General features: G+C 45.5%; 1 protein-coding gene across 1 annotated transcript in view; it reads right to left on the reverse strand.

Moving 5' to 3' along the window:
• Positions 1–22926, reverse strand: part of SLC4A11 (solute carrier family 4 member 11) — a 294972-nt gene that overhangs the window by 177698 nt on the left and 94348 nt on the right. The gene's annotated exons all lie outside the window — the stretch shown is intronic.

A 22926-nucleotide genomic window follows, 5' to 3' on the forward strand; every position in this document is an offset into this window, starting at 1 on the left:
ATGAATCTTGCATTTATAATTCATACTTACTAAATATTAGTTTACCTCTATTTAACCAGAAAAAATACTGAGGTAGACAGCTATGCTGTTCTAGCCCCTCCAATATCTTAACTTAGACATGTAGCTAACTACATATCTAGTTGTATTGTCCATTTCCTCCTAACATTAATCTTTTAAAAAGAACTTTAATAACTATACAGTTAAGTTATTCACCTGTAGCAGGTGTTTTCCTCAAGGACAGCAAAATAAATATCCACACTGATGGAAAATATAATTTATACGAACCTGGCACAGCAAGCATTCCCCAGTATTCTTCTCAAGGCTTTCTGAAGCAGCCTAATATACATGTATGAACCTTCTCGCCTGCCATCACTGCATAGCACCAGTCTAGTCTAGCTGATTGAATACAGCTCTAAAGGGAAATGGGTAAGGCAGTGTAGATATTAATCCTCAGAGAACATCTGCTATAGTAACTGCTTTCTCCAAGGTCAAGCAGGAGGATGTACACACTGATGGGAATCCCTATCTACTAGGCCTGCAACAGATAAGGCATAACAACCAAACAGAGAACTTCGTTTTTGGAATTCTCTCTCTCTAATTTATTTTTTTTTTTTTAACAGCCTAGAACTGAAACAAATGGGCCTAGGTGGGTGAGATGGATTCTAGACCAAACCAGCCGTCACATTTGTAATTCTGATCTAGACCAGACTTATCCAAACTTTTTCTATCAGAACATAAGAATAGCTTTACTGGGGCAGATCAAAGGTCCATCAAGCCCAGTAGTCTGTTCTCATAGTGGCCAACCCAGGTCCCTAGTACCTGGTCAAAACCCAAAGAGTAGCAACATTCCATGCTACTGATCCAGGGCAAGCAGTGGCTTGACCCATGCCTTTCTCAATAACAGACTATGGACTTTTCCTCCAGGAAATTGTCCAAACCCTTCTTAAAATCAGTTATCCACTCTTTTTACAACCTCTGCCAATGCATTCCAGAGCTTAACTATTCTCTGAGTGAAAAAATATTTCCTCCTATTGGTTTTAAAAGTATTTCCCTGTAACTTTGAGTGTCCCCTAGTCTTTGTAATTTTTGACAGTGTGAAGAAACGATCCACTTGTAACCCGTTCTACTCTACTCAGGATTTGTAGACTTCAATCGTATCTCCCCTCAGCCATCTCTTTTCCAAGCTGAAGAGCCTTAACATTTTTTAGTTTTTCCTCATACGAGAGGGGTTCCATCCCCTTTATCATTTGTCGCTCTTCTTTGAACCTTTTCTAGTGCCGCTATATCTTTCTTGAGATAAGGAGACCAGAACTGAACACAATACTCCAAATGAGGTCGTATCATGGAGCGATATACAGGCATTATAACATTCTTAGTCTTGTTAACCATCCCTTTTTCAATAATTCCTAGCATCTTGTTTGCTTTTTTGGCCGCCGCTGCACATGAGGTTTCATCATATTGTCTACAATGACAACCAGATCCTTTTCTTGGGTGTTAAGCCTCAAGATGGACCCTAGCATCCGGTAACTGTGATTCGGGTTATTCTTCCCAAAGTTATCACTTTGCATTTGTCCACATTAAATTTCATCTGTCATTTGGACACTCAGTCTTCCAATTTCCTACGGTCTACCTGCAAGTTTTCACAATCTGCATGCGTTTTAACAACTTTGGACAGTTTAGTGTCTTCTGCAAATTTAATCGCCTTGTCGTTCCAATTTCCAGATCATTTATAAATAAGTTAAATAGCACTGGTCCAAGTACAGATCTCTGTGGCACTGCACTGTTTACTCTACTCTATTGAGAAAAATGAACATTTAACCCTACCATCTGTTTTCTATCTAACTAATTCGTAATCCACAAATGAACTTTGCCACCTATCCAATGACACTTTCATTTTCTCAGGAGCCTCTCATGAGGAACTTTGTCAAAAGCCTTCTGAAAATCTAGATACACTACATCAACCGGTGTACCTTTATCCACATATGTTTATTCACACCTTCAAAGAAGTCAAGCAAATTGGTGAGGCAAGTTCTCCCTCGGCTGAACCCATGCTGTCATTAAATCATGTTTGTCTACATGTTCCACAATTTTATTTTTTATAATTGTTTCCACCATTTTGCCCGGCACTGGAACCCTTTTTAAAAATAGGCACAACATTGGCTACCCTCCAATCATCAGGTACTACAGACAATTTTAGTGACAGTTTACAGATCACTAACAGCAGGTCAGCAATTTCATGTTTGAGTTATGTTAGTACCCTGGGATGTATACCATCCGGTCCAGGTGATTTATCACTTTTTAACTTGTCGATTTGGCTTAGTACATCTTCCAGATTCACCGAGATGTCTTTCAGTTCCTCTGCATCATCATCTTTGAAAACCATTTCCGGTTCAGGTAAATCTCTTACATCTTCCTTAAAGACCAAAGCAAAGAATTAATTCAGTCTCTGCTATGGCCTTGTTCTCCCTGAGCGTTTCTTTTGCTCCTTGATCATCCAACAATCCCACGGATTCCCTCACAGATTTTCTGCTTCTGATGTACCTAAAACAACTGTTATGAGTTTTTGCCTCTTTTGAAAGTTTCTCTTCATATTATTTCTTAGCTTTCTTTATCAATGCTTTGCATCTAATTGCAAGTGCTTGTGTCTCTTATTTTCTTCATTTGGATCAGGAGTCATATTTGATTTTTTTCAATTTTTTTTTTACATTCAGGAGGGCCAAAACACCCATTGTCATATTTTGCCAAACAATTCATCAAATGCCAGCAAACTAAAAGAAGTACATCGTCCTCTCCTCAGCTTTCACCCAGTCTCACTCTTACTCATATACACCAACATCCCCCCCCCCCAAGCTTTCAATCTGTCTCTCCTGCTCATGTAACTTTCCCAGCCTTCACCCAGTTTCTTTTCCCTCACCTGGTTTCAGCTACATAAGTAGACAATGAGATGCCTGCTTCCCCACCACAACTTGGTTGTCTGCAAGATTGAGCAATGTGGTGCTAGAAGTTCTGGTTGATCTCATGGTTTCAATTCTCACAAGACTTGAATCTGCAAGATGAACCTGAACTTCTAGCACTGCATGCATGGCTCATGCTTACAGAGAGCCAAGTTGCAATCAGGAAGCAGAATCCCTCTATGAGCACCACAAGAACTGCAAAACTTCCAAGGGCTAGAAAACAGATGCAACGCACATCCTCCCTGCTCCATGGGGGGAAAAAAACCCCCCAAACAGAATGGACCCTGTACAACATTTGGGGGGAAACATATATATGCACCATAGACTGCTTCCCAAAGCTTCAAGAAGAATGCTGGGGAGCACTTGCCATGTCAGGCTCTGTCAGTTGACATGATCCATCAGTGTGGAGATATCATCCTGCTTGTCCTTAGAGGATGCATGAAACCATTATGAATATAGCAGCTTCTACCTGCACTCATTTTCTATGGCTGAATCTGATGTGGTCAAATGCTCCCAGTGCACATATCAGTATCCCCAAAAATGCAGAATTCATCTTGTGTGCTTCAAGCATGCTGGGTAGTATAGCCTACTTGTATTTACATTTCTCCTGATATTCAAAATGATTTAAGTGAGTAGAAGAGGCTCCTGCCCACTTGAATTGATTGGAGCCACCCTACAAATATTCAGCAGCAATTAATCAGGCAATGCTAATGAATATCAAATCTAACTGCACTTGTAGAAAGTGGGCAGGTCAGGGGTAGAACAGAAGGTGGTATTGTGGAGGAGCTGGCAGTTATGCAAGTTCTGGCAATATCCAGTGCTGGCACCTGCATAGCTAGCCATGCAAATTTAGGACAGCTCAAAACTATTTTTGAAGATGCAGCCGCTAAAGTCAGGAGTGAATGGGGCTCACTCCCACCCCATCGCCTTCAATGTACCACCAAGGATCTAAGGTATGCTTTGGGGGTCTAATGAGTCCAGGGGGGATGACGGGCATTCTTGGTGTTGTGGGATGGGGAGAGGGGGAACACGAGGGCCTCAAAGGCCTACTGGATAATGGATACTGGCCAATATTCAGTGCCAGGGCCCACTGTCTTATATAGGCCCCGACTGAATATCAACTGGCACCTCCATAAGTGCCAGTGGATAACAGCGGGATAATTATCTCCAGAAATGGCCACATGGCCCAGCACTAAATATCCAGGGCTAATATAGTTGGCAATGATCATTGTTTAAAAAATAAAAATGCTGATCGCTGCCAGAACGTGAACTCGCATGCCTTGAGCATGCTCAGATGCTCAAGGCCCAGCAGACGAGTAGGCCGATCTTCAAGAGCCCAGATGAGGGTAAGAAGCGGCGGGGGGGGGGGGGTGCCCAATTGTGTCGGGGTGGATGTCGGATCGTGTCGGGGGGGGGGGGGGTCGGATCGTGGCGGGGGGGTGCCGGTTCGAGGCAGAGGGGGTGCTCATAAATCGAGCCATGCTCTGTTTCCGAGGCACCGATTTTGCAAATGTTTTGCTCGTCTTGCAAAACACTCGCAAACCGGTGCACTCGTAAACTGAGGTACCACTGTATTTATAACCAGCACCGGGACCCCCCCAGCAAAAATGGCAGGAGGGATGACCACTCCTTCCTGCCAATGAGCCCTAGGTGTCTGAGCCAATCAAGCCTTAGGTTCCTCCTTGTGTATCCCGGGATACAGAGGAAGGAACCTAAGGCCTGATTGACTCAGACCCCCCCCTTGATTGGGGCCCTTGGGAGGGGCCTTAGGCATCTGAGCCAGAGCCTTAAACCCCTCTCCATGCATCACACGATGCACCAGGGAGGGGAAGGCCCACCATTTTGGACTGGCAGGCCTTGGGGAAGGAAGGTCCAAGCATCCCTCCTGCTTTCAACTTCTCACAAAGGCTTGGGGGAGGGGCAGGAGTCTCCCAGTGCCAGCTCATAGGCGTTCTGGGGAGGGCCGTCATCAGCGGGGAAGGTGGGGGTGGCATGGCAATTTTTAATGAGGCAGATATAGTGCGTGTGTAACACACGCACATCTGTGCCATTTTAAAAAAAAAAAAATAGAAAAAAAAGCCCCAACAGCTGCGGGGCTTCCCCTGCCAATCAGCTGTTAGGGTTTCCCCAAACTGGCTCTGCAGACGGGGATTACCACGAACCTCCGTACAATTTGCATGGAGGCTTGTTGGTGCATCAACTGCTATTACAGAGTCGGCCAAAAAATTGGCCAAGCGATTCACACAGTCTTAATGACCGTGTTTTGTGCATCTAGCCCACAGATAATAGTAAATAAATATATGCCACCGTACATCCTTCTGCAACTTTTTCAGAAAAAAAAAGCTCAAAGTACAGCCATCACACCTTTATACATTTCTCATATTCTTTAGTCTAAAAAATGCAATTCAAAATAAAACAGAAATATAGTTCTCTGATCTTTACATAGCATGTAAGAATAATTCCAGAAATGTTCTGGTTCTTTAAATTCTTACTTTTGAATATCTTGATTATCTAGGTTTCTGTGCCCCTTGACTCAGTATTTGGTAACAATAACAGCCATGAGAGTAAAAAGTATGTGGCAGCACTGAATCAAGGACAGTTTGACAACAATGAACAAGCTAGCAGGAAGTAACTGCTTTTGCACCTGTTTAAAAAAAAAGAAAGAAAAGATTTTGGCTAACCCAGAAACAGAAACGATAGGTGAAGACTGATTGACCTATCTTATTTGCAAAGTCCACATGGGCAGGAAAGCTACTGTGGTTAAAATTTGCTTGATGAGAAATGTCATTTCTTCTTGAATGACTTTCTACAGTTCTCTTGGTACACTATCATCTTCATAGTCTTCCCAACTAATCTCAACCTGCTAATGGCCTGCTTTCTAACATTTTCCCTTCATGGATTACTGAATATATAACTACTGTGAAAGCACATAAGACAATTTTTTAATTTCCAACTTTTGTGCTCCATTGGTTTTTCCCCCCATTTACTGCATTTGCATTTAATGCATTATCTTAAATAAAGGCAATGCCAACAATTAGAAATTAGAAATTTAACCAATATCCATAATGCATACAGAGCAGTGTTGAAAAGTAGGAGGTAATCACATACAGTAGGTTAACAGCTCTGATGAAACATCCCTGGGTCTGCTACTAAGATATATGGATCCTAATCTATCCTAAGACTGAGGGCCGGATGCTCCAAAACTGCTGTTAAAATCCTGTGGGTCACTGTGGTGAAGGTAAATTATCCGATTTGAAAACAATGGTCGATGTTCAAACAATTTCACTTTGCAAATGAATTTCGTGGAGGTCTGTCATAACACCATCCAATCAGTTGTTGAAGAAAGTGACTGACATGCAAAGAGAGACAGCAGGGGAAGCCCCGAACAGCTGGGTGGCAAGGAAAGTTTCAAGTTTATTTAGGACTTGATATACTGCTTTTATAAACAAAGCGGTTTCCAATTTATACAAAGTATTAAAAATATAATAGAGGGAACAAATTCAGTTACAGTACAATCAAAACATCATACATATGGGCTGATGGGGAGGATACATTGCTTAAAATAAAAGACAGGGGAGGCAAAATACAAAAGGAGTAAAGGGGATCTTTAATGTAAGGCCTGATGTCTTGAGTTTTTAAATAAGGAAAGCTAAGTATAGATCTCAAAAGCATCTCTGAAAAGAAATGTTTTGAGATTAGATTTAAAGTTGTTGAGATTCTTTTCTTGTCTCAGGATCAGTGGTAGGGCATTCCACAGTGTGGGTGTGGTTACTGAAAAGCACAGTTACTTACCGTAACAGGTGTTATCCAGGGACAGCAGGTAGATATTCTCATGTATGGGTGAGGTCACCGAAGGAGCCCCGGTAAGGACCACTTTAAAAGTGCATTGCCACTTTAAGATCTTAGAAAGTTTGCGATAGCCTGAACCGCACATGCGCGAGTGCCTTTCCACCCAATGTAGGGCGTGCGGTCCCTCAGTTAAGATAAGCCAGCTAAGAAGCCAACCTGGGGAGGTGGGTGGATTGTGAGAATATCTGCCTGCTGTCCCTGGATAAAACCTGTTACAGTAAGTAACTGTGCTTTATCCCAGGACACGCAGGCAGCATATTCTCACGTATGGGTGACCTCCAAGCTAACGGAAAAAGTATGGTGAGAGAGTTGGCCTTAAGAAAATAAATGTTGTAATACAGATTGGCCAAAGTGCCCTTCTCGTTTAGAAAAAGATTCCAGACAATGGTGAGAAGTGAATGTATGAACTGAGGACCAGGTGGCAGCTTTACAGATTTCCTCCATAGGAGTAGATCTGAGGAAAGCCACAGAAGCTGCCATAGCTCTAATTTTGTGGGCTGTGACACGACTCTCCAGTGCCAGGCCAGTCTGAGTATAAGAGAACGAGATGCAGGCAGCCAGCCAGTTGGAAAATCGTTCTTTTGGAAACAGGACGCCCAACTTCTTCGGATCAAAACATATGAACAATTGTGGAGATGTTCGATGAGGCTTTGTCCAGTCAACGTAATAGGCTAAAGCTCGTTTACAGTCCAAAGTATGCAAAGTGGGTGCCGCAGCGCCGTCTGGAAGAAATGCCTCCTCTGTCCGCCAGCCACTAGAGAACCCCTGAGCCAACGCAATGCCGCTGAGCCCACGCAATGCCGATTCCTCTTCCGTCCGCCGGTCAGCCTTCCACACTGGGTGCCTTCCGTATGTTGGAGAGCCTATGAGAGCCCACGCAGCCGAGTGCCATCCCACCTGTACGTTGCGTATGATCACGCACGCCGATGATTGACGTTGTGTGTGATCATACACAATGTGTAGATGGGACGGCACTCGGCTGCGTGGGCTCAGACAGAAGATCTCCAACATGCAGAAGGCACCCGGCGTGGAAGGCTGGCTGGCAGACGGAAGAGGAATCCCCCTGAAGTGGCGCTACCTGCAGCTGTAAGTGCTCGTTTATCAGGGCGGTGCTCGTTTTGCGAGACAAAAGTTTGCCGAGTGTTTTGCTCATCTTGCAAAAAACACTCAAAACTGCGTTACTCGCAAACCAAGGTTCCAATGTATTTGGTTTTTTAATATATCGAGGGAAAAGGACCTGGGTGTACTGATAGATAGGACCCTGAAGCCGTCGGCACAATGCGCGGCAGCGGCAAAGAAAGCAAACAGAATGTTAGGCATGATAAAAAAAGGAATCACGAGTAGATCGGAGAAAGTCATAATGCCGCTTTATAGAGCAATGGTCAGACCACACTTGGAATACTGTGTCCAACATTGGTCTCCCAACCTAAAGAAGGATATAAAACTGCTGGAGAGGGTGCAGAGACGAGCAACGAAGCTAATAAGAGGTATGGAGAGCTTGGAATATGAGGAACGACTCAAGAAACTGGGACTATTCTCCCTTGAGAAGAGGAGGCTGCGAGGGGACATGATCGAGACGTTCAAAATGCTGAAAGGCATCGATAAAATAGAGCAGGAAAATAAATTATTTACATTGTCCAACGCGACACGGACAAGAGGACATAGTTTGAAGCTAAGGGGGGACAAGTCCAGGACAAATGCCAGGAAGTTCTGCTTTACACAGCGAGTGGTGGACGCCTGGAATGCTCTCCCAGAGGAGGTTATTAAGGAATCCACTGTGCTAGGATTCAAAGGCAAATTAGATGCACATCTCCTTACGAGAGGCATAGAGGGATATGGGTGACTAAAACTACATCAGGTGTATACCTGACTGGGCCTCCGCGTGTGCGGATCGCCGGACTCGATGGACCATGGGTCTGATCCGGAGATGGCAGTTCTTATGTTCTTATGAAAGAAGATTTTGGCAAAGCCAGTCATACACAAGATGCAATTTTTGATTAATATCCATGATTTCAGCTTGATTGTGGCTCTGGACTGCCACTTAGCTGTTCGAGAAAAGAGGAGGAGCTTTTTATTTTTATGACCAGATATGTGTGTTTTATATAAGCACATCTGTGCCCATTTAAAAAAAAAAAGTGTCACGCCAGCACCCCACACCCCCCTAACATTTAAAAAATATATATATATATATATATATATATATATATATATATATATTTTTTTTAAAATTTTTTAAAATTTTTTAAAATTGCATCTTGTGTATGACTGGCTTTGCCAAAATCTTCTATATATATATATATATACATATATATATATATATATATATATATATATATACTGTATATTGGCAGGAAGAAGTCCACTCCCTTCAGCCTCACCTATCAGACCCCCACACACACACTCCCGATCCCCCCTCTTTCAGTTGAAGATAGGCAGGAGGGAAAAATTATGTTCTTACCTGTTAATTTTCTTTCCCTTAGACGCAGCAGATGAATCCAGAGACCAATGGGATAGCTCACATCTACCAGCAGGCGGACATAGAGAAACTGATTAACAGGTGGTCCTATTGGCTGGCACTCCTCCTGTTTATCTAGTATAGCTCCTTGCCCAAGCATCCGTAACCATCAATAGGCATAGCATGTAAAAAACTTCTTTACCATAACAAATCTCAAAATGCAATAATACAGAAAACAACCTGCCATAATAACAAACTGCGAAAGTTGCAAAAGAAAAAACCGAGAGACAATATCCAGAAAGGGTAGGGCTCTGGATTCATCTGCTGCGTCTAAAGGAAAGAAAATTAACAGGTAAGAACATAATTTTTCCTTCCCTAGCAACAGCAGCAGATGAATCCAGAGACCAATGGGATGTAGCAAAGCAGTCCTCAATCTGGGTGGGAAGCAAACGCCGCCTCCGCAACAACCGAAGCACAAAACGCCCCTACCACATGCGCCCCCACATCCAAGCAGAAATGCGGAGAGAAAACACTCTCGGAAGACCAATTAGCCGCGAGACAAATCTCCTCCAAGGCAAAAACCTCTGGGCCGAGCCTAAGAAGTAGCCATCGCTCCGGCGGAATGGTCATAAAGTTCTTTCGCCAACCGCTTCCCTGCCAGCAAGCAAGCATAAAGAAAGTCCTCCTGGACCCATTGACTGATGGAGGCTTTGGACGCCGCCATACGTTTGAGGCGTCCCTTGAAGAATACAAAAAGGAGATATAAACAACTAAAAGTCGTTAGAAACCGAGCTCCCGGAGAACGCTACGTACGCATCAAAAAATGCAGTGAATAAAAGCACTGCTCCCAATTTCTCCTCCCAGGAAGAAGGAAGGAAAAGCGAGCACGACATAAAAGAAAGGATGACACCCCCCTAGAAAGAAATAGTGGTACCATCCAAACTGATACCCCCTATTTCGGAAATCAGAAATAGGAATCCCCGTTAAACAAGGCCTGCAACATAGAAAACTGCAGAGCTGAAGCCATGGCCACAAGAAACCCCATGTTCAACGGCACAGCCCTTTAGAGTCCCAAAAGACAAGGATGAAATGAAGCCTTCGGTAAACTGAGAAGAAGTACGTGAAGATTGTACTCCAAACCGGGCTTTCTAAGAGGCGCATGAATATACCGCACTCTGTTTAGGAACTGAACTACATGAAGCTGAGAAGTAAGCGAAGAGCAATATACCTAGCCCTTGTAACAAGCCAAGAATGGCACTAGAAGCTGAAGGGAATTGAAAGCTAAGCCCTCGGCAATACACTTGTGCCAAAAAGGAACTCTGGAGTGTTTCAAACGTTAAGAAGCACCCAAGAAAGGAAAAACCTCCAAAAGGAAGCAGAAGCCACAGGAGAAGACGTCCGTAGCACCTGGATAAGAGAAGAAACAACCTGCTTCGCATAACCCTTACAAGTCAACCAAGATTTTTCAAAAAACTAGGTCGTAATACTAAAGTAGTATAAATATCCATGTTGATCGGACCCCAGGCGAGCAAAGCCGGAGATACCAGGAAACTTCTTAGTCCGGCTGTCGAAAGACTCATCAAATCCGCATAGTAAGGATGGCGCCGCCAATCCAGAGATTCTACAAATACTGTGCCCAGAAAGCGAGCTCGAGATGGCAAATCCAAGCCATCATCAGCCAGCGGAAAACACTGAAAAAGAGAAGGCAGAGGCGAGAAAGGAGCCATGCAGAGGCGAGAAAGGAGCCATGCAGCTACCCCCTCTAACTCCCACTTCCCGCCGAAGAAGCTAGGAAGCTTAGAATTGAGAGACGAGGCCATGAGGTCTAGGTCAAGAAGATCTCACGTCCATAAAAAGAGCGAGAACGCCTGAGCCACAAATCTCAATATCCAGGATGCAGAAGATTACACTATTACTAACATGCACACTTTCCAGAGCGTACACAGCGCTGTACACTGTAACATATGGGCCATGCTCAGATTCCGCGGAGAGAAAGTCTATCCAAACTCTTATCCTGATCCATAAAAGGATCTGCCAACAGAAGACGAAGATGAGTGCACCCATTAAAGCAGACCAACTTCACCTGCCAACTGAGTACAACACCTACTGCCCAAAATGTAGAGAAATACCCCCATCATAATACTGACCAAAAGGACCCTCAGCGGCAATCCAGAAGAATGATCTGAAGCTCCAGAAAGGTAGCCTGACCCTGCTCAAGAGTAGAAGAATGAACAAGTACTGAGTCGCCTCTGAAGACCAGACTCCTGGAGCTGAGGATGGAAGCCACCGAGCTCCCCAACCCGACAGCCCGGGTTGGTCGGTGGTCATGAGCTAGTCCAGCAAAGACCGAGGCATGCCTTGAAAAGAGAAATCGCGCTGAGCCACCAAATCATACAGAGCGATGCAAGAGGAGCATACCAAATAATTGGAGCCCTGAGATACCGGGAACCACCAGAACAAAAGCGACTGCTGTAACGTAAGAAGGGGAAAGCAAGCCGAAGTTCCCAGTGGAGTCAGCAATATGGATCACAGAAACTGTACAGAATCCCATACTCTTGGTCATGGTAAGCGAAGAAGAATACCAATCTGAGACTGAGACCTCACGCCCAAGTCTCCGGAAAGAAACATATGTCTCTCCTATATGAATAAACACATTACCCCGATATACCTATAAATAGTACAGGAGAAAAGAGCGCTGTGCAAATTTGAAGATGCACGTGTAAAGAACTGAGGAAAAGATACCACCCTTTTCGTGTCAGTCAAATGGCCCAACTGGAAGTCGTCCGAATCAAGCAGGCAGTCAAGAAGAAATTAGATGAATCGCCTGGTAGCGCCAAAACGGTACCACCGCCCACATTACCTAAAACGTTCGTGAAGCCTTGGGTAGGCTTTGGCATGTGCCAAAACCGAAAGCGCTGCTCCAAGGGAGGCAGGCAAACCAAGTGCCGATTCGGAGTCCATAGAGAAAAATGTAAATATACTACCATGTTGTCTGCAGAAATGTGTAACCCCGAGAAACTAATTCAGAAGAATGGGATCCAGCCTGCCCAATGCCCGTCTCGGGCACCATGCAGTAAGTGGAACAACGTCCCTTAGTTCCCGAAGAACTACAAGAACTGTCCTGAGGACCAGTAACACTGAAAAGGGAGACACAAAACATAGACTCCAAGAACGAACTGGAAACCTGAGGAGGATGCAAAGATGCAAGCATCCTGAAAAATCTTCACAGCCCCCTGACCTGACATTATAGCGTCTTCTCCCTCATGAGAAAGCCTGAAGAGTCATTGAAAGAAGTCAAGATCCCCTCAGAATGAAGTGCAGAAGGTCAGGGAATGGCAGGATGAGACTGTAGGATCTGCAAGAAGATTCTCCTAGGAAAAATCAAGTTTCACAATGTAAAGAGGAATATACTGGAACCATGAAAACAGTACTAACCCCATGCAACATGAGCAAAATCCGTATGTCCTTTAAAGTGAATACATTACACTCATCAAGATGCTGCATCTACCGCCCCGTGGAAAACAACAGCATCCTTACAGGTATCAGACAAAGCTCACATCGCTAATGAGAGCTTCAGGGATGAGGCCAACAGCCACATAGCGCGTGATCCTCCGCGGGTTTGATAGAATAGGTAACTGGCTCCTGGTTAAAAGGAGCTGTACAGCCCTTCCTGTCTGGTCAGGGGGCCTGTCTAGCATGTGCCATGAGAAAATGGTGACAGGAGAAACCAGCGTGATAAGCATGGAAATCTGAAGTCCAGGCCCCCTCAGAAATAGAGAAAGAGAGTCCTGGCCACAGGAAGATGCGCACTGTCATTATGCCCACAGAGACAGCCCAAACTTGGAAACTGTTTGTACTACCTTTAGGCATATACAGTGGCGTACCTAGGGTATGTGGCACCCGGGGCCCATCATTTTTTGACACCCCCCCCCCCCCCCCCCCCCATGTAAAAAAATTTTTTTTTTTTTTTTTTTTTTGCAATAACCATGAAATGGAATAAATGGTCAGAATAGAAACAGGCAGTGAAAATTTTCTTTTATTGAACCTCATATATGTAACCATTATTCCAAACATAACATAACATAAATTATGTCTAAATTGTCATGACATTAGAAGTACATATGGAGTAGTTGCAGGTGATGCTTGGGACAGTTCTGATTGTGTTAGTTCGGTTTTATGTGTTTTTTGAATAGAAGGGTTTTTATTTCTTTTTGAAGGTTTTGCAGTCTGTGGTTGATATCAATTGGTTGTAGAGTTGGGGGTCGAGTGTTGCAGCTCGAATGGCTAGGAGGTTGTCGAACAGTTTTTTTCTTTTGACGTTTTTGGTTGGAGGGTGTGTGAGTGGTGCACAAGTTCTCCTATGTCTGTTTCAAGTGGATTGAATTATTTAGCTGAAGAAATTAGTTACCCCCCATTCCACACACATTAATTCTCTTCCATTTTTGTTCCCATTATAAAAAACACTGATAAGTTCCCAGAAAAAAAATACATTAAAATAAGAAGTGAAAACAAAGGCCCCTACAGATGAGAACATAACATAAGAATAGCCTAACTGGGTCAGACCAATGGTCCATCATGCCCAGTAGCCCATTCTCATGGTAGCCAATCCAGGACACTAATACCTGGTCAAAACCCAAAGAGTAGCAACATTCCATGCTACCGATCCAGGGCAAGCAGACACTTCCCCCATGTCTTAATAACAGATTATGGACTTTTCCTCCAGGAATTTGTCCAAATCTTTCTTAAAACCAGCTACACTATCTGCTTTTACCATAACTTCTGGCCACTTCATTTTTAAGTTTAGATCTTTCCTTTCAAACAGAGACCTTGCTAGATGTCAAATACAGCACAAGGTAACTTCACATGGACTTAGCTGTGCAGGAAATGTGAATCTCCTCATACACCCACCATATAGTGCAAAAATGTGCAAAGGTCTGTTTTTTTCTTTCGATCACTACATAGCCTAATGCCACACAAGCAGCGCTGTTACAAACATATTCTGTAGGTCAATGCTAAGGATAACAAAGTTTCCTTCCTTGGACCAGAAGGAGATAAACCACTGGAAGAGATCCCAAAACAACACCCAAAGACCCACTCAGTGTGTGAATCAGTTGAGTGGAGTGGACTAACTGGGGGGTGGAAATGGGCCCGGAGTTTGCTCAGCAGAATTTCCCAGACCACCTCTTCCTCTCAACACATTGACACGCTGCCACCATCACCACTAGGAACACCTCACTGGGTAGGCCAGCTATGCTATAAACTTTATAAAACACATTATTATATTTTCTTATAAAGCACATATTTTAACTGACCTCTTTGACATCCTCAGCCTTTCCATTCACAAAAATAGAAGGAAGAAAAGTTCCCATTTCCTGCTGTCTCATGTCCCCGGCCTATACAATATTTTTTTTCTGCAGACCCTTCAAAAGTCTGACCAAATCCTCGTTTCACTTGCATTATAAAGTACTGAGGATGCCATCTCTCCCCAATCCCAGGTCCTAAAGTCTAAGACAGTAGCGCAAACTAATGCTGCCAGATACAGGGGAAAAAAATTTTGATTCGATTCAGCCCTATTGAATTGGTTTTTCAATTCGATTTTCCTGCCCAGTTGGGTGATTTTTTTCAAAATTCCTGGTGGGTTTTATAGCTTTTTCACCCCCTTTGGCTTCTCCTAACCACACTGGCGCTGTGGTGTAAATAAAATAAAGAAACAAAAAGGACTTTTCCTCTTTCTGTTAAATCCTAGCTCACGTTTGCAGTCCAACACCAGCTCTGGCAGGATACACATTTCAAATCTGACATGTTATAATCACAAAACAGAAAATAAAATTAATTTTTCTACCTTTTGTTGTCTGGTTATATTTCAAATCTTGTTGGTCCAAGGCTCTGGTTTTCTTCTGATAACTTGCTTGCCAGGGTCTCCTTCTTTCTGCATGCTAACCATCCATCTGCCAACTCTGTCCTCCCTTTCCATTTCCCTTCCCAGGAAGTCTGGTATCTTTCCTTTTTTTCATCTCCCTCCACAGATCCACCTTTTCTTAAATACCCTTTCATCCGGCATCTCTCCCTCCTTCCCCACCATCCCAGAGTCCACCATCTCTCCGTTTCTTTTCCTAATTACCCTCCTATCCAGTATCTCTATCCCTCCTCCACACCATCCCTTGTGTCCAATTTCTCTCCCTTTCTGTTCCTTCCCTCCCTAAATCCCATGGTCCATCATCTCTCTCCCTCTCCTCTATTTTCAGACCCATTATTTCTTCCCCCCCCCCCAAAGATTGGCATATGCATGTCTCTTTGAACACCCCCTTCCCTCCGTGTACTTCTAAATCATGGTCCCCCCCCCAAAGGCCTGTCCCCCCTTAAAGGTCTGCCTGTCCCACCTTGAAGGCCTGCACCCCCCTTGAAGGCCTGTCCCTTCCCCTTGTAGGCCTGTCCCCCCCTTGAAGGCCTGCCTGCCTGTCCCCCCCTTGAAGGTCTGCACCCCCCCGAAGGCCTGCACCCCCCGAAGGCCTGTCCCCCACTTGAAGGCCTGTCCCACCCCCTTGTAGCTTCTCCCCCCCCCTTGTAGGCCTGTCCCCCCTTGAAGGCCTGCACCACCCCCCTCGAAGGCCTGCACTCCCTTGAAGGTCTGCACCCCCCCCGAAGGCCTGTCCCCCACTTGAAGGCTTGTACCACCCCCTTGTAGCTTCTCCCCCCCTTGTAGGCCTGTCCCCTCCTTGAAGGCCTGCCTGCCTGCCTTTCCCCCCCTTGAAGGCCTGTCTCCCCCTTGAAGGCCTGCACCCCCCTTGAAGGTCTGCACCCCCCCTTGAAGGCCTGTCCCCCCCCCCTTGTAGGCCTGTCCCCCCCCCCTTGTAGGCCTGTCCCCCCCCTGAAGGCCTGCCTGCCTTTCCCCCCTTGAAGGCCTGTTCCCCCCCTTGAAGGCCTGCACCCCCTTGAAGGTCTGCACCCCCCCAGAAGGCCTACACCCCCCCCGAAGGCCTGCCTGCCCCCCTTGAAGGCCTGCACCCCTTGAAGGTCTGCACCCCCCCCCCCGAAGGCCTGTCCCCCCTTGAAGGCCTGCCTGCCTGCCTGTCACCCCCTCCCCCTTGAAAGCCTGCTTGCCTGCCCGCCCGCCCCACCCTGAAGGCCTGATGCCCCGACCCACCCCGAAGGACCGCTCGCCCCCCTGGCCTCCCCGCACCACCTATGAAGCAGCCGCAGCAGGATCGCGAAGTCAGCGTCAGCGATCCCTGCGCTGCTTCCTGCGCCACGGTCCCGCCCCTCCTCTGACGTCAGAGGAGGGGCGGGATCGCGGCGCAGGAAGCAGCGCAGGGATGCTGACGCTGACTTCGCGATCCTGCTGCGGGCTGCTTCACAGGTGGTGCAGGAAGGTCAGTGGGGCGAGCGGTCCTTCGGGGGTGGCGGGGGACTGAACGGCAAGGCCGGGAACACCCCCTTAGGGCTGGTACCCGGGGCGGCCCGCCCCCCCCTAGGTACGCCACTGGGCATATATATCCTGTGCCACTGCTAGACACATGCAGCTCAGCACAGAGGCCCAAATAAGGACAGTTACCAACAGACAAAGGCTCAATCTGCAGGGACCCCCAAGAGAGACAATGAGATACCTGTGTGAAATACAGGGCATTATCTTACTGCTGATCTCACCGTGCCGTGAGTTGCCGTATGTCGCCCCAGTCCGGAGACAAACCAAGACTGGGTGACCTAGCACAGGTCAGAGTCTCTCTGGTAAACCCCTTGAGTGCTAACCCCAGAGTCCGATTAAACAAGCAGCTTCCTTCAAGGGAGTACAGCAGGAACACAGACAGACATATAAAGCTACCCAAGCTTGTCCCAAAGCTGGTGAAACACATACAACTTGTCTGAACCGGAAAGGAGAGAAGCCTCGGCATACCCTGAGCAAAGTCAGCTGGAAATAAACTACCGGAACGCCGCAGCTCTCCCACCATCGCCGGAGACCCAAGCACACGCCTGATTCTGACACGTGGCCGCTGCATCAACGCTCCTAGAAACATAGTTGGATTCAAGCCTCGCAAAATTTACCCTGCCGCGGCTTGCATAGAAATAAAATCAGACTCAGGGAATAACCAGAAGAATAACCAGAAGAACGGCCCACAGCACCGGAAAAAACATGTCCCATCTCATGCTGCTATAAACTGGCACCTGCACAATCAGCTGCACATGGCCGTGACAAACACCAATGAAAGAGAGCCTCAGAATAAACAGGACTACTGCTGCACTGAAACCCAACAATGAGAACAAGTGCGAGCAAGAAATCGCACCGCTACTGCCGCGCTGTAACCAACAAGGAAACCAAGCGCGTGCATGCAAAGGGCGGGAAGTCCCGGCTCCCTCCACGGATTTCTAGTCATAAAACTTAGCCTCAATAAAATATCCATGCCTTAAATGTACGATGACCGAACCCACAGTACTAAGACTCCCAAACAGAACCTGAAGTTCAAACAACTGTAAAAAAGCCAGACATACTCACAAGCTAGTTGTTAGGGCTGGTTGAAGCCAGTTTGCAGCAAAAGCATGGCAGAATGTAACAACTGTGGTCTCTTTTTTTTTTTTTTTACACAGAGAAGGTAAAGAAGAAAAAAATTGAGACCCAGTCAGACCCTCTAGCAATGGAAGGAGGGTGAGGCAGGGACAAGGGGGGGCCCAAGTGTAACCTCTAAAGCCGGCACCGTTCAGCCGGACACCCCTGTCTCACTGAAGAGAAAAATCTCGACAGGAGAAATAGCATTGCCAGCTCACTGAAGAGAAAATCTCAACAGGAGAAACAGAATGGCAGTCTCACTGAAGAGAAACCTCAACAGGAGAAATAGAATGGCAGTCTCGCTGAAGAGAAACCTCAACAGGAGAAAATAAAGTTCCAGCCACAGCCAGAATTCAGGAGCTAGTTGAATAGCGACTTTTTCCTGCTGGGAGATAGAGAATACTGGATAAACAGGAGGAGTGCCAGCCAATAGGACCACCTGTTAATCAGTTTCTCTATCTCCGCCTGCTGGTAGATGTGAGCTATCCCATTGGTCTCTGGATTCATCTGCTGCTGTTGCTAGGGAAGGATGCTCATTCCCTCCTGCTACCAGCGGCCCACACCCTACAACCCCACCCCCCTTTAAATGGAAGATCGGCAGGAGAGATGCCTGCTCCCTCCTGTTGATGCCCTCCACCCCGCATACCCCCAACCCTATACCTTTTCAATGAAAATCCAGCAGGAGGGATTCCCATTCCCTCCTACTGACAGGCCTGCCTATTCAAAATGGCAGTCCTTCCATTTCCCAGTGCATCCTGGGATGCACTGGGAGGGACCTAAGACTGACTGGTCGAGGTACCTAAAGCTCCTCCTATAGTAGAGGCCATAGGCACCTGAGCCAATCATAGTCCCAGGATGTACTTGGAAGGGGGAAGGCCTACCATTTTAAAGATGCAGGCCTTCTGGCAGGAGTGGATATCCTTCCTGCCAGATTTTCATCAAAATGGTATAGGGTTGGGAAGGGGGTTACGGAGAAGTCAGGAGCTTGAAGGGGCCCCAGTGGCAGGAGCGAGGGGCATCCCTCGTTGATCTTCCATTTAAAGATGGGGGGGGGGTTGCAGGGTCTGATATATCAAATTTTAATAAACTTGAAACTTGTTTCTGGCGGCAGGAGGGAGTGGGCATCCCTTCTGCTGTTTTTTTTATGTAATGGGGGTGGGGGGGGTCGGGTAACTGAGGCAGGAAGGAAGTGGACTTCCTTCTTGCCAATTTTTTTTATTTGGGGCGTCGTTGGGGTAGGAGAGAGGAAAAAAGGTTGACTTGAATATAAACCACAATGTTAATATTCAAGTGCAGTCAGTGCGTTGCCAGACTCTGCACTCTGTTCCCCCTTCCTTGTTGCTCTGCCAGGCTCTGCATCCAGCCCCCTCACTCACTCCCTCCCCTGCCAGTCTCTACACCCAGCCCCACTCCCTCCCAATGCCTTGCAAGCCTTCACTGGATCTGCTGTGAGACCTGGTGGTCCAGCGGTGGCTGGGGCAGGAGGGATCCCTCCCACCTCCTGTCCCAGCATATTCTAAGAATTTTTACCTCCCTCCACTTCCCCCGTACTCCTTTAGTATCCCTGGTGGTCCAGTGGTGAATTGCGGCAGGAGCAACCTTCTTTCGCTCCTGCCCGTGCAGAGCCGCTAGCTGATTGGGTGCTACGAGTAGACCCACCAGGGACCACCGATTAAGAAATTTTAAAAAATTAGAAAAAAAACCCCAGTAAGATTCAACCCATTAAGTACGACTGCAACTATCGACATTTTATAAAACAAAAACAAGTATAAGCTGGGCAGGGAAGGCGGAAGGGAGGCAAAAATTCTTAGAATCAGCTGGGACAGGAGGCAGGAGGGATTCCTGCTGCCCGGCCACTACGGTCTCACGGCAGGCCCAGCGGAGGTCAGTAACAGGTTCGGGAGGGGGGAGGGCGGAGCAACACTGACCTGACTATAAACCGAGAACCCCATTTTTGGGCCGAAAAATCTCGTTTATGTTCGAGTATATACAGTATATTTGATGTTTGCAGTTAAAAGTAAAAGTGGAAGGGAGATGTAAATGAAAATTCTTCACTAAACCAAATGAAACAACAAAACTGGGAACAGGATTTTGCAATTGCAAATCTCGTCATGCAAACAGTGATCATTTCATCTTTAATTTTGCTGTTCAGTGAATATTGCCTATAACAGTGGAGCTGCCTGTGTTTGAACTGGTTAGATGAGTTGGGTCACTTTAAAGTGGAGATGAAGCTGTAGCAATTCTTGATGAACAAACATTATAGTTGCGGAATTTTTACTTTTGGAACTTACTTACTTTTTTACTCTAGTAAATTTTTAATTTGTTTTCCATTGTACTTTTTACTTAAGTATCAAAATATACATGTACCTTTACTTAAAGTACCTTGACCTAGTACTTTAAACAACACTGATAACTCCTTTGAAGTATTGTACTGGCTTAAATGAGCAGTTTAAATCTGTGAATCATACTTGGTTTGTTTCCCATAAAAACAGAAGAGCAAAGAGAAAGCAATTGCTGTAGGAAATAAAAAAAACAAGCATTGCATCCAGATCTAAACTGCACAATCTTCACCTGCTGCTGTACAAGAAGAAGAAAAGTACAATGAGTTCCTGAAAGCTTAGCTGACAGGAACAGCAGCATTCATATGTCAGTAAACAATGACATGTTTCAGGGTGCCACTTTTCACCATGGTAGCCTGGCTAGTGGTGATTCAGGAAGCATAATGCCACAACTTACATCAGAAAATAGAATAGTGTCTAAACATATTTTTTAAAAGTATCTGGTTTGACTGGTTTAGCGACTGATCGGATTAGCCGATCCTATGCACAAAACGGCTCACCGCGTTTTTAATGGAGCACATATTATGCATGTGTAACACACACAAATATCTGTGTCGTTAAAAAAAAAAAAAAAAAAAAAAAGCCCCAACAGCTAAGTGGCAGGGGCTTTCCCTGCCACTCAGCTGTTCAGGCTTCCCCAAACTGGCTCTACGCATGTGTCAAAGTCGTTCTCACAGCGACTGATCGGACGGGATTAGGGGGAACCTCCGTGCAAATCATTTGCATGCAAAGTTGTTAGAACATCAATCACTGTTCCAGAGTAGGCCAAAAAAAATGGCCAACAGTGACTCACATGGTCAAATGACCGTGCTGTGCATCTAGCTAGCCCTCAGTGAACTGAAAATCTGTGTGCCACATTTCAAACATATTTTTAAACATTTATTAATAGTTGGTGAATACACTAATGTTGTTAATGCACGTTACAGTAGAATCTCAGTTAATCCGGCACCCGTGGGGTTTGGTGAATACCAGATAACCGTAGTTTGTTTGCTTGAGAGTTACTGTAAAAATAAGTTGTCTCCCCTCCTACCTCATTCTATCATCCCCCCACCCTCACTTGTAGGTCCAGCATCTGTTCTTCTTTCTCTCCCACTTTCTCTTCCTTCCTTTTCCCCCCCACTCACTCACTCCCTCCCTCCCTCCCTAAAGCATCAGAGTATTCAGACAACTCTACTCCCCTCCCTCATTCACCCAAAACTGTAGTGGCAGCTGGTGAGCAGAGGAAGCACTGTTAAAGAGGCAGCTTCTGGCCAACCTGCTTCAGGAACGGGGGGAAGAGGAGGGTATGTCAGGACTGGCTGCCTGCTGCTTTGGGAACAGAGGGAGGAATATTTGTGGCTGCTGCTGATGCCTCTGGGGCTGGAGGAAGGGGGAAGGGTGTTGTTGGGTCAGTAGCACCACTTTGAATGCTGAGGAGCGCAGTAGATAATTTTTTTAATTTTTTTCCGATTGAGAGTGCCGGTTAATCGAATACCGGTTAATAAGATTCTACTATATCTATTATTAAATTACCCTATGGGGCGGGGGGAGTCAAGAGAGTGCTTAGAGATATTGAAGGATGAAAGGATCTAGTAGATCGAGAGGGAGATAACATTTCGTATCTCAGAAGATCAGAGGCAGAAAGCGGACAGTAGGAAGGGAAAGGAGATTCAGTCCCATGACAGGAATAATCCCCTTAATCTCCCCTCCCTCTTCAATTCCTCCTTCAATAGAATTTCCTAAGATTCAGGGGCAATGTTAGGAAATTCTATTTTACGGAGAGGGTGGTGGATGCCTGGAATGCGCTCCCGAGAGAGGTGGTGGAGAGTAAAACTGTGACTGAGTTCAAAGAAGCGTGGGATGAACACAGAAGATTTAGAATCAGAAAATAATATTAAATATTGAACTAAGGCCAGTTACTGGGCAGACTTGTACGGTCTGTGTCTGTGTATGGCCGTTTGGTGGAGGATGAGCAGGGGAGGGCTTCAATGGCTGGGAGGGTGTAGATGGGCTGGAGTAAGTCTTAACAGAGATTTCGGCAGTTGGAACCCAAGCATAGTACCGGGTAAAGCTTTGGATTCTTGCCCAGAAATAGCTAAGAAGAAAAAAAAAAAAAAAAAATTTAATTTGAATCAGGTTGGGCAGACTGGATGGACCATTCAGGTCTTTATCTGCCGTCATCTACTATGTTACTATGTTACTATGTTGCTATGTAATCTATCAGTGTTCTTCAACCTTTTTACACCTATGGACCAGCGGAAAAAAAAAAATTATTTTGTGGACCGGCAAACTACTAGGACTGAAATTTAAAAATCCTGTTTCTGCCCCGTCTCCGCAAGCTTGGTCCTCACAAACCATCTGATCCCATCCGCACAAACCTCAGTTATGATTTTATATTGAATGTATTTTATTAAAGTATAAAAAAGAGACAATATTCTGTACAATTGTCATTTTATAAATACAAATAATACAGAGCAAGGATCAACAAAACCCTGTCTCCCTCCCCTTCACATATATCCTTTCTACTATCAAGAAAACTGAATTAGCCAAATTATTACAGAATGCTACACAGAAATATCATGCTAACAGAATACCGCAGTTACACACAGCAGGAATAGGGTTAGGGGAGTGCAACTAGGGCAACTGCCCCCCTGTTCAGAGAGAGCCCTAAGCCACTGCCTGGACTTTGCAGTCCCCAGTTATGTCTAACACCAGCTCTGGCAGGATATATATTTCAAATCTGATATATTCTAATCACAAAATAGAAATAAAATTATTTGTTTCTACTTTTTGCTGTCTCTGGTTTCTGCT

Source organism: Geotrypetes seraphini, chromosome 1 (genome assembly GCF_902459505.1).
Source record: "Geotrypetes seraphini chromosome 1, aGeoSer1.1, whole genome shotgun sequence".
NCBI classification, from domain to species: Eukaryota; Metazoa; Chordata; class Amphibia; order Gymnophiona; family Dermophiidae; genus Geotrypetes; species Geotrypetes seraphini.